Source organism: Ambystoma mexicanum, chromosome 5q (genome assembly GCF_040938575.1).
Source record: "Ambystoma mexicanum isolate Mex_15411 chromosome 5q, UKY_AmexF1_1, whole genome shotgun sequence".
NCBI classification, from domain to species: Eukaryota; Metazoa; Chordata; class Amphibia; order Caudata; family Ambystomatidae; genus Ambystoma; species Ambystoma mexicanum.
In genome coordinates this window covers 151,854,059-151,868,648 of record NC_090933.1, presented here as the reverse complement: position 1 = coordinate 151,868,648, position 14,590 = coordinate 151,854,059, and positions in this window count along the sequence as shown.

Genomic DNA, 14,590 nt, shown 5'->3' with positions numbered 1-14,590 from the left:
AATCTAAATGACACCTGGCCTAGTAGTACCGTTGTCTGTCTTCCCTTGTTCCCCCCTCCCTGCCTCATTGCACCTTGAAATACTTGTGTATAGGCCATATCATGTCATATGTCATATGTGTGCCTTTTGGTCACACAGGATAGCTTGTGTTTAAGTAGCTAGGGATGCAGACGATGTGGCACTTCCATGGCAACTATCTCAGGGTGGTAGGGTTGTGACAGTTGACTGTCTCTTTGTTATCATCGATTGTCACCTGGTATGTGCCAGGCCTGTGTGCACTCCGCAGGGGTGGGAGTTTAGGTGAAAAATGTGGCCACAAGCTGGGTCCGGGCTTCCTCGCCACGTACCCTGTCCCCTCCCATGGGCAGCGCCTGTGCCTGTGGTTGGGGATGTGGGGGCACCACCATGTCCACCGGGACGCCCTGCCGTGTTGCAACATTGTGCAAGACACATGCTGCCACAATGATCCTGCACACTACTGGTGGTGTATAGAGTAGTTGCCCGCCAGAGCGGTCAAGGGAGCGGAAACGTGACTTGAGCACTTCGAATGTGCGCTCCACTATGGCCCTGGTTGCAATATGGGCGGCGTTGTATCTTACCTGGGGTGGTGTGGTGGGGTTCCGGATTGGCGTCATCATGTGGTTGCTCAGAGGGTAGGCACTGTCCCCTGGGGAGGTGATAATAGTTGAGATTATTAGGGTTTGGGTATTTGTCTGTGTGTGACTTGCATGCATGTGCAAGGGCATTTGTACTCACCTAGGAGCCATGTGTCGCCATGCTGCCCAGCTTCCAGGGCCCGGCTCAGGGCTGACATTCTGTATATGAAACTGTCATGGGTGGAGCCAGGGTAGTTTGCATAGACAGAGGTGATGATTCCCTTTGCATCGCATACCACCTGTACATTGATGGAATGCCAGTGCTTGCGGTTTTGGTAGATGTGCTCAGTGGCCCTAGGTGGACGTAGGGCCACATGGGTGCAATCCATGGCACCGAGCACTTTGGAGAAGTGTGCCACCCTGAAAAAATCCAGGACAACGGCCTACCTTTCTGCAGGTGTTCTGGGCATGTATATGTGCCTGCTGACTGAGGGGCGCGCTGTCATGATTGCCAGTACCTGGTGTAGACAGCGTGACTGCGTGGCCTCTGAGACCCCCCACTATGGCAGTAGTCCGCTGAAATGACCCAGTGGCCAAAAAATGCAGGACATTGAGCAGCTTCTCCAAGGGGCTCAATGCTTGGGAGCAAATCGTGGGGGATGTAAGGTCATCTTCCCACTCCCTGACCAGGTCTAGGATGATGTGGGGTGGAAACCTATACCTGCCATAGACCTGGTCGTCAGGCATCCCAAAAAGGCTTGTCTGTGGTGCGAAAATGCGTGCCCTGGCTATTCTCCTCCTCCTGCGGTGTCCCACGATCAGTGCTGCGACAAATGGGGCATTCATCGTAGCTGTATATACGTGTTTGTTGTTTGCGTGCACTTTTGTACTGTGCGCGGGGATGCTTCCGCCTGCCTTCGTGTGGCGGACGCGTTGACGCCTGTGTGCGTCTTTTGCCGTGCGCGGGTTTCCCGTATTCGGATACATGAATACGGGTTGTTCGCGTGCGTGTGGGCGTTCCGTGTAGTTCCCTGCAGTACTTCCCCAGTTACGCCTTCTTTTTCACGCGTTGTACCCCATCCCGCGTGTTACGCCCACTGTTCCACCCACTTTGGTTGTGTGCGCCGCGCTATGTGCTCTTTTGCTGTGCGCGTAGCGCACGCCGTGTATGCCTGCGTGCGCCATGGCTGGATTGGGCGCACGGACAGCGGGAAACACGCGCAGCGTCTTCCTTGAATCGCACGCGTGCGCGTGCGCTGCGTTTCTCACGCTTGCGCTCCCTTGCACCTGCTTGCGCATGGATTTTCGGCGCACGTTTGTTCCATGAATCGGCCCCAATGTCTCTAGAGCCCGGGTCCTCTGTTGGCTGGACTACTTAAACAGCCTCTTCCTTAACCCCTCCTTTTTGGTCTACGTCCCACTCGGCTAATGTAGAATAGGGCTGCAAGACTTATCCTTAGCCTCAAGCCCAGGGATCATATCGCTGCAGCCCTAAACTGTGTACATTGTCTCCTGGTGGTTGATCCTCTGTATCATTGACATGTCTTTCTGGGGCCTGGGACTACAATATCTATAAATCTCTCTGCCAAATACTGCCCTGCTAGAGCCCTCCTCTCCTCTAACTGCAATTCTCTGCTTGTCAAAAGGTTTTTGAAACAGAGAGCGGGAGGCATGTGTCTCTCTTCGGCCGGTGCCACTCTATATAACAGTCTTACTGCTCCTCTTATATTTCAGCTGGACTTCCTTAATTTCCAGAAACATTTGAACACTCTGCTTTTAATTCCTATTTTACTTAATACCTTCCCTGCTAACTCATACCAATGCCAATAAGACTGGTGGCCTGGTCCCTCATGAACCTCATAGGTTCCAGGCCCAATATCTAGTGGACATCAGCACCGCCCCACCTCCCCCCTTCAGCACTGCCTTGCAGGTCTACGGCCTGGCAGCTGTGTACACCACTGTTAGGACTCCCGAGCCCTAGCAGTTAGCCAATGACCTCCCACCATGGCATCTCTTGCCACTTTTCTTCTGGGCTCCTATGAGCACTTGGAAATCCCTACTCCCCTTTCCATTAATGCACCTCTCTTACTGCCCAATGCATATGTGCATTTATAGCATAAGTGTGTATACTTTTTTGGGATAAGTAAGGTAAATGCAGGTGCAAAAGATTTGTAGAACATTCTTAAGTGGCAGTTGGTGCGTAGAAGTTTAATATGTTGATAGGGTTATATGTAGAGTTTTTTTAAATGATTGGTGTATAAATGTGTGATCGTTTGAAAGTAGGCAATGAGGGAGTATTACAAACATATCAGTAAAAAGGGTACAAGGGCTGTGTTGTGCAATTGTGTGCACGTGCAATCTGGGTTTTGTAATAATGCGTGGCCTGGAGAGGGGATTGCAGAGACAGCGATAGTCATGAAGGTCCATGGATCATGGTTGTGATCCATGGACCTTCATGACAATTTAGGCTTTGGACTTGGCCATGACAATGATGGTAGTCACTGGCCATCATCAAACACCATAGCTAGTAGTCAGTTAGTGTTGTAAAATACCAATGGGCATGGTCATAAGTCATTCCTATTGGCCCATCACTGTTTTCAAATATACAGTGGGAAAGGCTGAAAGCAGTAGTCACTGGCCATGGCCAAAGGCCATAGCTAGTGCCCATTAATATGTTACAATATACAGTCGGCATGGCCAAAGGCTGTGGCCACTGGCCAGTATTGTGTTGAAGGCCATGGTCAGTGGCAGGTTAGTGTATATAATATACAGTGGGCATGGTCGAAGGCCATAGCTAGTGGCTGGTTATTTATGTATAATACACAATGGGCACATCGAAGGCCATACCTCATAGCATGTTAGCATTTTAAAATATACAGTGGGCATAGCTAAAAGATGTACAAACTGCTCATGGTCAAAGGCCATGTCTAATGGCCCATTTATATGTTACAATATATAGTTGGGACATCCAGAAGCTGTGGACACTGGCTAGTATTGTGCTTAAGCCCATGGCTAGTGGCTGCTTAGTGTATATAATATAGAGTGGACACGGCTGAAGGCTTTAGCCACTAGTGAAGGACAGAGTCTAAGGTTTGTGGCCTTTTAGTGTTTTAAAATATACAGCACACATGGCTGAAAGTTGTGGCCATTGTCCATGAATGCAAGCGATGATTAGTGCCATTAACGTAGTAAAATATATTTTGCCATGCACACTGACCATGGCTAAAAACCATGCATAATGCCAGTTACCATTGCAATGTAACTATTGATGTCATCAGTGATGGCATCTGTGACATCATCAGTGTGGTTATAGGCAGCGCAACGGGGGGGCGTGAATTTAAAGTGGCTTTAGCGAATTTCAGAGGTTTTGTGCATTAAGTTCTCACTTTAAATTCCCTGCAACTAAAGTGTTTTCCTTTAATTTCAAAGGTTTTGTTAGAATGTATTGCTCACATTAAAAAACTTGTAACTAACGTTTTTTCCATGAATTTCGAGGTTTTTGTTATTCCTTATATTGTTTCCGCAACACTAGCCATGGCTGTTAGCCATTGCAAAATGCCACAGCCTTTGGCTGTGCCCGCTATATGTTTTAGAACACTACTAGAACACTAGCCACAATAATTGTTAAATGTATACTAACAAAAATATGTTCACAACAATGGCTTAACTTATCTCTTTCATGGATGTCTCATATTCTTTGTTCTGTCTGTTTTAATTTCCCCTTCAAATAAATATTTGTTTAAAAAACGTTGTTTACATACTTATTGAATTTTTTAAAATGTTTACAGTTATATTTATGATTCATGAATAGAAAATCATTCAGGTTTTACAGATATTTTGCAAAAACAATACACCAATATATCGAAAAATACAACTTTACAGGACTATCTACCCCACATATGTTTACAAATGTTTTTTGTAACCATTATCTTCCTAGCCGCAGCTACTGTATTCTTTGTGCCCGCGGCTACTGCAACCGCTGTCATTGCACCCACAGCTATCACAAAGTCTGTGGTTGGGTGGAATGTAGTTACTGTTACGCATGCCAGTTGTTGCTGCTGTTACTTGCATGTGTGGTCCAACCAGTCACATCACTTGGGACGTAGTCGCGGCTATAGCACATTTTGTATATATGTGTATTTAGTACTCCTTATATTTTGTATTTTGAGATATGTACAATATAAGAGAAAATGGCAGAACAGTACAGAAACATGAATATATTCTATGGCAGAAGAGTGGGTGGATAGTGGTCAAGAGGATGGGCATAGACTGCATAAGGGTACAGAAAGAGTAGATAGAATGTATGGATAGATAGATAAACACATGGTGGGGGTACAATAGTAGCATATAGTTAAAGAAAACACTACACAGAATAACCTCAATACACAAAAAGGCCTGCAGTAAACACTTTGTGCCTGGGTTGTTTCACTCCTGGTCCAAATCTGTCCAGCAACATCACTAATTACATATTGTATCAGATCACATCACTGGTCGCAACACTAATTACATTGTATATAACAAATTCCATTAATAACAGTGTAACACATTACATCATTTATAAGTTATCCCTTAAATACTTTGAATATGCTAATAACAATTTAGGCCATGCTCCCATCACAAAGGCCATAGCTAGTAATCAGTTAGTGTTGTAAAATATATAGTTGACATGATGGAAAGTCATACCTAGTCTTCTGTTACTGCTTCACAGTATATAGTTGGCAAGCTTGAATGATATGTTCACCACAATGGCTTACCTTATTTTGTATGAATGTCTCATCTTCTCTGTTGAATCAGTTTTACTTTGGTAAAAGACAATGCAATACCTTTGACAATAGAAAATAAATAAAAGACTAGTCGCGTTTTTTTGTTCTTCATAATAGTACTAGTTGAATACTGAATGTATTCCTAGTGCTCAACCAAGTAAGTTTGTACATATAATCATTATGTAGAGGAAAAAACATCTCATTGGGCAGCAAAAAACTCACTTATCTAAAATATCTCAAAATAAATAAATATTTGCACACACATTAAATAGTAATTTACATTGTTCATGGTTACAACATCAACACCTACACTAAGCACTTATGTAACTATGAACCAAATCTTGCAGTAGCAAATTCTAAATATTGCATGGCTGCGTGAACTGAAGCTTGCTCTCTGTCAAGTTTGAGTCTTAGTATTACTCTGCAGTTTAGACAAAAGGCAATACCTTTTCCAATTCAGCTGTGTTTCAAACAGATTTGTCTAAGATATTAAGACCTGCAGTTGCTTGTTAAAACATAGGGACTGTCATGCCCCACACTTCTAGCTTTTCTCTGTGCAGCTGATTTGGATTATGGCTTGTATTTCCTTTATGAGCATTGTGTCTCTAAATTGACACAGTTTACAAGTGGTGCTATTAAATATACATATTGTGATTTTGGTCTGTTAAGTTTTGCTTTACATCAGGGCCTGATTTTTTTTGTCCATATGATATAATATGATAGGTTATTTATAATGGGCTTACTACCCAGAGGTTTCTACACTTGGACCCGGGCATCAAACCTGTGTTGGTCCGTGTCATCTTGCTTCCAAGGCGAGCACGTTGCCCCTCAACTATCCTCCTGAGCAATACAGTTAATTTAACAGTCTACGTTTTAAAGATGATTTTGCATGTTCAGTAGATTCACCCATTTTTATACTCTTTAGAATGTAAGCATATGTCTGATTTGCATACAAATGCATGTTTTGAACTTGTTCTTTGAAGCAAGAATGATTCCATAGATTAGTGTTGCCTATGCTTCCAACGGTGCTATAGCATTCTGTGTAACCTAAAGTTTTGAATATGGGTTGGCCTTTGACTGGTGTTAACTATAGGTGATCTAAAAACACATTGACATATGTTTCTGCAAAAAGCTCTTCATATCCAGAGTTAATTACTTCTTGCTCCACAGTGAAAATCAAAAGCTGGCACCCATGAATATACGCTCAGTAAGGGAACATATATCTTAAAGTGAAATATACAATGTTAGTTCAATTGACCTTCCCCTGAGAAGAAAGTGTGCAAGACCAAATAGCATTGGACTTTAAAAAAAAAGAAACAAACACCAGAAAAATAACCTGAGAGAGGAAATGTTCCAATAAATATGCTGGCAAAGAATTAAAGGTGCCCACCGCTTATACCTAGCAATCTGTCATGAAATTCTCCCTGGAAAACAAAATCCCAATATGAAACAATTGATTGTGGTCTGGTAGGTAACTGTCTGCATTAGGAACATGACAACCTGAGTTAAATCCTGGTAGCCAGATACTTGAGCAAGCTTGCCAACCTCCAAAAAACATAAGCGGTTGTGTCCAGACTCTGAAAAAAAACTACACTGTCAACCCACAATTGCCCTTTACTTGTGCCCTGAAAATCTGCCACAATCACGGATAAATATCTGCACCAGTGTGCAGGATTGCACCCTCTCTTGCCAGATCACGGGCCCATACTCAAGACTTACTTGCCCTCTCAGTCCCCTTCTCAGACACATGTCTGGCTTTCAACAATATAAAGATCACTTGAAAAGTACACATACTATTTTGTCAAATATATAAATCATTATTAAACTTTTACAGGTACAATTGTGATATTAGTTCCCATCTTGACTGGGAGACTACAAATACCAGAATGCAATTGAGCAAAAGGCAAAAGAATGGCCTATAAGTACAGTACATTCAAAGATGCTGTGTTTTCTTAGTGTGTTCTGAGATATTTAAAACTAAGAAAACGCACAACATACGGAACTGTGGACTGTCCCCGATCCATGCAGTAACCGGCACCAACCCTGCTAAGTTTTAAAGCTAGGTAGGTGCCTGCCCCCTCAGGCCACGTTGCTCTAAGTGTTCTTTTAATGTGTGCTCATTTATTAGGCAACATGGCCTGAGGTTGCCGGCTGCTACTTTGCTTTGAAGATAAGCAGTGCCAGTCCTGGTTTTAAGACCATATATGGAATAAAGACACAACATCCATATCCTAATGACACGCCAGTCATGAGGTTCGTTTCCCAAACAAGTCTGGTTTATTTTCAGAGTATCTCAGTCAGCCAACCTGGTCTCAAAGCCTCACGACGTGTGTTCACAGACACAGTGAGATGAGAGAGAGCAAACAGCGGTAAAGCAGTAATATATATATACATAATACATCATCATTATACAGCATTATTCGGTCCGCCCCCATACGTGAGGTACAAGCTAGGGCTTGGTAATTGACAGTTATGCACGTAACTTCATTCAGTCTAAACATTAGTATTTCTAGCCGAGGCTGCAGAGACAGTTTTCTGTTATGCGGAACACGGGGCATCAGCACAGGGAAGGATATCATGTTCTACCAGGGAGACATTCCAACTAACGTTATCTGTTCGCTGCGCTCATGGGTTAAGGGTCAGACAGTTCTGAAGTAGAGACAATACTATCCTTCGAGAAGGAGCACCGTTAGTTGCATATAATTCTCATTAAATTGGCTTTTACAACAGCGCCTTCAAGACAGGCTGGCGGCTGGGCTGCTGATTAGTCACGGCTTTTGCACAGCTTCAAGGCTTTACCGAATAAGAAAAACAATGTATTTCTGCAGAGTTTCACATTCCTGTTTACATTAGCAATCAGTGTTCAATCTGCGGTCTCGCACCGTGTGTGGATCTGAAGCACAGAATATATTTGCAAAGCATTACAGAAAAGAAAATGGCAGGCAATTACAAACAGACTCCTAATGGTCACATCCAGGTTTCATTGTTCACAATGTTTGTCACATGATGCAATTCGCTTCTGGCCAACATACTATTCATACTATTCAGGCTGTGCGATTGCATTTACGGTTTCACAAACCCTCCTTTTGGCCTTAAGCCAATAGCACCATCATCAGAACATTGCGTCCTCATCAGACCAAGTGTTACTTTCCAAACTACCCATGTCGCTATCATAATCATTATCAGAAATATTGATTGCCATAAACTCTTTCATGTCTGAGACTACCATTTATCATATGATGTGTGGGCTTCACAATCTTTGTACTAATTATCTGTACACATTCATTTGTAATTATGGAGCAATTGGCTGGTAAACATTGTATGCTACCACATCAGAATATGAGGATACGAAATATCATGACCAAAATTGCAATTAGTTTCCATCCCCAGGATCATAACAGTTCCCAGAACCATGTACCCGACTTTAGATTCCAGCCACCTTTGGGAACATGGATTTCAGAACTTAGGACGTGTCATTTCTTAATTGCTTCAAATATTGTAGGGGAGGAGTCACTTACAAAAACACAGCACACTGATCTCACTAATTTGCATAAACCTCCATGGTCAGCCAAAATAATGTCAAGAACCATTCTATTCTGAAGTGCAACTAGCCTGATTGCCTTTTGTTCCGGTATCATGTCGTATAGTATGTCAGTGGTTCCATTAATTGTTTTTTCTAACACCCTGGTCAGCTTTCTAATATTCCATGAATGTATTGCCTGTCCCCAAAAAGGTATAAAGAATTTAGCTATGTCCCCAAAAATGTGCCCAGCAGTATATTCTTGTTGTGGCCGAGATCAGGATATTTTTGCTATTTCAGAGGTTGTGGTGAGAAATACACCAGGTAAAAATATCCCTAAATAACAGGTACCTTCACAGTTTCTAGGTAAACATGGATAAGCTTGGTCCTCGCACACAAAATAGACAGAACCTCCAATATATGATGGTTTCTCTTCATGCACAAGTACATCAGTATTCATAGATCTGGTGGGAACCTTTTTTCCACAAACAAAATGGAACAGAATGTGGACTATGGTTAATAGTGTAGGAGAGTGGCATGGCATCTTTGTTTCCCACCGGAGCCATTTTGAAAGTAATTAGGGACTCGTAAGGCCTAGAGAGTCTATCAATGGGACTGGTCGATACAGTGTTCATTTTGCTTTTATTTGTCAGTACAGAACAACCCAAAGGTGTCAATACCAATCTTTGAAATTCATTTATGTTCGTTCCATTAAAGTTTCCAGTGACACCATAATTCCATCTCCCAAAAAATAGAGCTCTTAATGATGCATAACAGTCACTACTAAGGGGTAGAGGATGTATATACCAACCCATTCATCTTTCCCCATGCTGGGGTAAATGCGAACACACACAGCAATTGGATCGATTCAAGATTGCATGTGTCATATTCATAATCCGTAATAGAGTATTCTTATCTTAAACTTTTCTGTGTATAACATCTCGTGGAGGAAGAGTGTAAGAAAGCACATGAGCTGGGGTCTTCATAGTGGGAGCATTGACAGTGGGCAATTGGGTGTTCATGGGATGTATAGCTTCTAAGTACCAAAACACTGGAATTAGTGTAGATACGATACAGATAGGTACAATGACCAGGAGCAGTTTAGTCTTCGTAGGCCAAGTCTTTCTCGGCGCAGATTCAATGTCAATGTCTATAGTTCTATTAATGTCTTCAACAGTGCAAGTGGCAGCAGGAGCGAACACAGGCATGATCTATAAAGGCTTATTTCAAAAGTTTCTCAACGTCCATCGAAAAAAGGGTCTCCCACGGTAATACGCGTTTAGTCACCAAGGTTAAAGCAAGTTCAGTTCGGCCTGCTTAAGATGGCAGCAAGCTGGTGTTTACCTTAAAAAGTCTCAGAAAGGCAGGAGCAAGTATCAATATAAATTTTTCATAGTGTCGGTACCTTTGCCCCCACTTGTCCACACTAGGTTGCAAAGCCCTTCACTTTCAATGATAGCACCGGGAAATCGTGTGTCAGAGCTCTCATCCGATAGAGCTCATATGCTCCCTTTCCCTAGGCCTCCGTTTCCAGTTCCATCCGTGGGCCAGAAACAAAAGCTGTTATAATGACCTCCGAATTCGTGGACTCAGATTGTACCTTAAAGCTCGAGGTAGTGTGTGATCAATGAATAATGCACTATCGTTGTTTGCAGCAGATGCAGAAACAGTGCCAATCGGTGATGCAATTGGTGATGATGAGGCAGCAGACAAACAAAGTTGAGGTAACATTGATGTTTCAAATTTCATTCCAATCTCCCCAAGCCCCTTCTCAGGCTCAGTAAGTAGTTCCGACTAAATTTCGGCAATGTCTTCGTGATCAATCAAAACTGGTTTACTCTAGAAGTTAAGATCCTCAGTCCCTTTCTCATGTGGCAAATGAAACAGGATTCTTTTTGTGTGCGTTGCATGAATTCTATGCTTTCGACTATTTACTCGAACCGCAGTTTGTGTGGCCAGGAGTATCTGGTACGGTACAATTGTTCGAGGTTCCTATGGGAGTTCAAATGATAAAAATGTTCTTGAGAGAAAGCCACAGTGATAAAAATTTAACGTGAAAAATACATAGCAACAAAACCTTCGAAATTCAGTGAAAAAACCTTTGTTAAGAGAGAGAGGTAAGGTGATCAGATTTAATGCAACAAAACAAAATAACCCTTGAAATTCCGCAGTCACATCTGAAGCAAGTCCTCCTTAACTTTGTGCCCTCTGTTGCGCAGTGTATGATCACAATGATAACATCACAGGTGACATCACTAGTGACATCACTGATGTCCTGGGTGTTAGTCTTAGAAGTACATGGCAGTGGTGTGAGTTATGGTTGCATAGCTCACCATAACTGGTTAATTTCTTTGGTTTTTCGATTTTACTTTGTAACCATGACATTCCTTTAACTTTTTTTCAATGAATTTCATACATTTTTATTAGTGCAACTTAACCATAATATCCTTTTAATAATTGTTTTTCAGTGAATTTCATAGATTTTTATTGGTGCAACTTAACCACAACGTCCCTTTAACAAAGTGACTTCAGTGAACATATACATGAGCATATTTTAAAGGAGTAAAGCTGTGACAGCTCTCCGCCTTGTCATATTTGGTGTACACTAGGTGGTAGGGCAGTGAATTCTGATGAAGCTTGGTTTCAATCCCAGGTTTCTTGGGCTGGATCACAGTTTATCTGTGTCATGTGAGTCAAAGGCAGAGCATAAATCAAAGAGGCTGTCTTGTTATCTGACCTTGATCACAATGACACACTTCTGTGCTAAATATAAATGCTCGAAAACTGCTCTTTCTCCTCTTTAAACTGCACTCGAAAGAACCGAATGATTGAAAGATAAAAGAAGTGCTCCAAATCAAATTATCCTGGAAGGGATTGTGGCATCACAAAGACAAAGCCGACGAAAGCGTGTTTTAGAAATGGAACAGAATATTTGGGATCATTTCGCTTTGAGCCATAAGGTTTATTCGTTTTAAAATATTTTCCTTTTATTGCAGTTATTATTATTATTATTATTATTATTATTATTATTATTATTATTATTATTATTATTATTATTATTAATAAATATTTGACAATAATAAGGCCTCCTGAAATATGTACAATTGATATTATATTCATAGGGGAAATACAACCAATGTTCCTTCTTTCATAACCTAACCCATGAAATATTAAAATCAATGAATGCATATACACTGTTTCCTTTTACATTTTCAGTTGGTTATCTTTAAAAGAAGCATTTTCGACTTTAACATATTTATGGTGAAATTGTGGTAGTCTCTTGGGTCATCTTTGTAGGTTATAAATCTTGGACGAAATGTAACTGGTTTAACAGATATTTTGAAGGTCGCAGCTAAAGGGCATTGCCAGAGTCGAAGCAGCGTAACTTTATAGCGAAGACAACCACAATTATAAATAGTACCTTTTTTCGTCACTAGTCGGAAGAATCTTACTTCACACTTCATTAGCACACTGGAAGGGGGAGCGACCATTCAGGAATCTTGGAACATGGGCTGTATTCACGAGTAGAAGTGTGTGTTCCGAGCAGCCTGAGTGCTGCCGGCCGGTGTCCCCTTCCCTTCCCAGCACCTCCTTCCTGCTCCCCCTTGCCTCTTAGCACCCATTTAGTTCCTACGCGGTTGCTAAAATTGTTTAATATTGTGTATAAAGTGCCTTGCTGCTCATCGCAGCGCTGTGGTCTCCCAAGTCTGATTCCTTATTGATGACATCATGGTCATCAACATAGAAAATCTACTTGAGAAACTACAGAGCGGCTCTGTGCCATACCACAAAGTAAGTTTCTTTTTTTTAAATCAAGGACCCTTAGCACCTGAATAGGAAACTACACATGTGCTAATGACAGTATGACCTCAGGCATCGCTTGGGCCCTTAATTTGAGTGGCAGGCCTGCTACCTTGCTTCGTATCATCTTATTACAATATGAAAAGGTAAGGGAGCAGAGACAGGCCATCCTGCACCATCATGGATCATGTTGGAGTCAAGCCATAACAGCTAGTTCTTTACAAGCTTCTCTCTTATGGGGGCAGGTGACCATATCATCAAGCCAGCATGTGGGCTGCATAGAGCAGGGATCTGCAACTGGTACTGATGATTGTTTTAAGGAGACAGCCAAGATGGTAGGACCATTTGGTGCCAGTACTTTGATATCTTGTGTATTTAATTAGTCTGAGGATGATTGAAGTTCATATTTCTAGGTATTCCACCTCTGCGGAATATTTACGCTGTTTGGAAGTTAGCGAGTATGAAAGATGTTACAATTCTGTAGCATTAGCACACTGGAAGGGGGAGCGACCATTCAGGAATTTTGGAACTTGGCTGTATTCTCGAGTAGAAGCGTGTGTTCCGAGCAGCCTGAGTGCTGCCAGCCGGTGTCCCCTTCCCTTCCCAGCACCTCCTTCCTGCTCCCCCTTGCCTCTTAGCACCCATTTAGTTCCTACGCGGTTGCTAAGATTGTTTAATATTGTGTATAAAGTGCCTTGCTGCTCATCGCAGCGGTGTGGTCTCCCAAGTCCGATTACTTATTGATGACATCATGGTCATCAACATAGAAAATCTACTTGAGAAACTACAGAGCGGCTCTGTGCCATAACACAAAGTAAGTTTCTTTTTTTAAAATCAAGGACCCTTAGCACCTGCATAGGAAACTACACATGTGCTAATGACAGTATGACCTCAGGCATCGCTTGGGCCCTTAATTTGAGTGGCAGGCCTGCTACCTTGCTTCGTATCATCTTATTACAATATGGAAAGGTAAGGGAGCAGAGACAGGCCATCCTGCACCATCATGGATCATGTTGGAGTCAAGCCATAACAGCTAGTTCTTTACAAGCTTCTCTCTTATGGGGCAGGTGACCATATCATCAAGCCAGCATGTGGGCTGCATAGAGCAGGGATCTGCAACTGGGACTGATGCTTGTTTTAAGGAGACAGTCAAGATGGTAGGACTTGAAGTTTATATTTCTAGGTATTCCACCTATGCGGAATATTTATGCTGTTTGGAAGTTAGCGAGTATGAAAGATGTCACAATTCTGTAGCATTTCATTGCAGGTAGTTACAGGATGTGAAATGGATTTAGAGTTGGTAAAGAAATGATTTTAGAAAATAATAAATACTAGCCGTTCTTGGCATAACATATGCCATTCTAGCAGTTCTTACAGGTCAATAACCTTAGCTTACGACAATCTGGCTTCCGCCCTAGACACAGGACAGAAACTGCACTCTTGGGCTTAAAAATCAAAATGGATGAACTAAAAGACAAAGGAAAACTAGCCCTACTACTACTGCTTGACCTCTCTGCAGCATTTGATCTTGTTGACCACAACATCCTATGCAAACACCTAGCCTTGGTGGCTCACTTCTCTACTAATGCAATTCAATGGGTCAAATCATTCTTGTCAGACAGAACAGTGAGAGTTTTCTCCCCTTTTTGACCATCGTGATGACTTTAATGTCACCTATGGTAACTACACAGATGACTCCCAAATCCTCATTCCTATCACATGTGACCATGACATAGACGCAATGCCATTTATTTAACCATCCAAGCCTGGATGGCTCACCATGGTCTATGCCTTAATGACGAAAGGATGGAGCTGCTCCTCACAGGCTCACAACTCCACCTCCCTAAACTAAGCGAAGCCTTTAAAAATGTCAACATCGACGGTAACCTCATAAAAGTATCCAAAGAAGT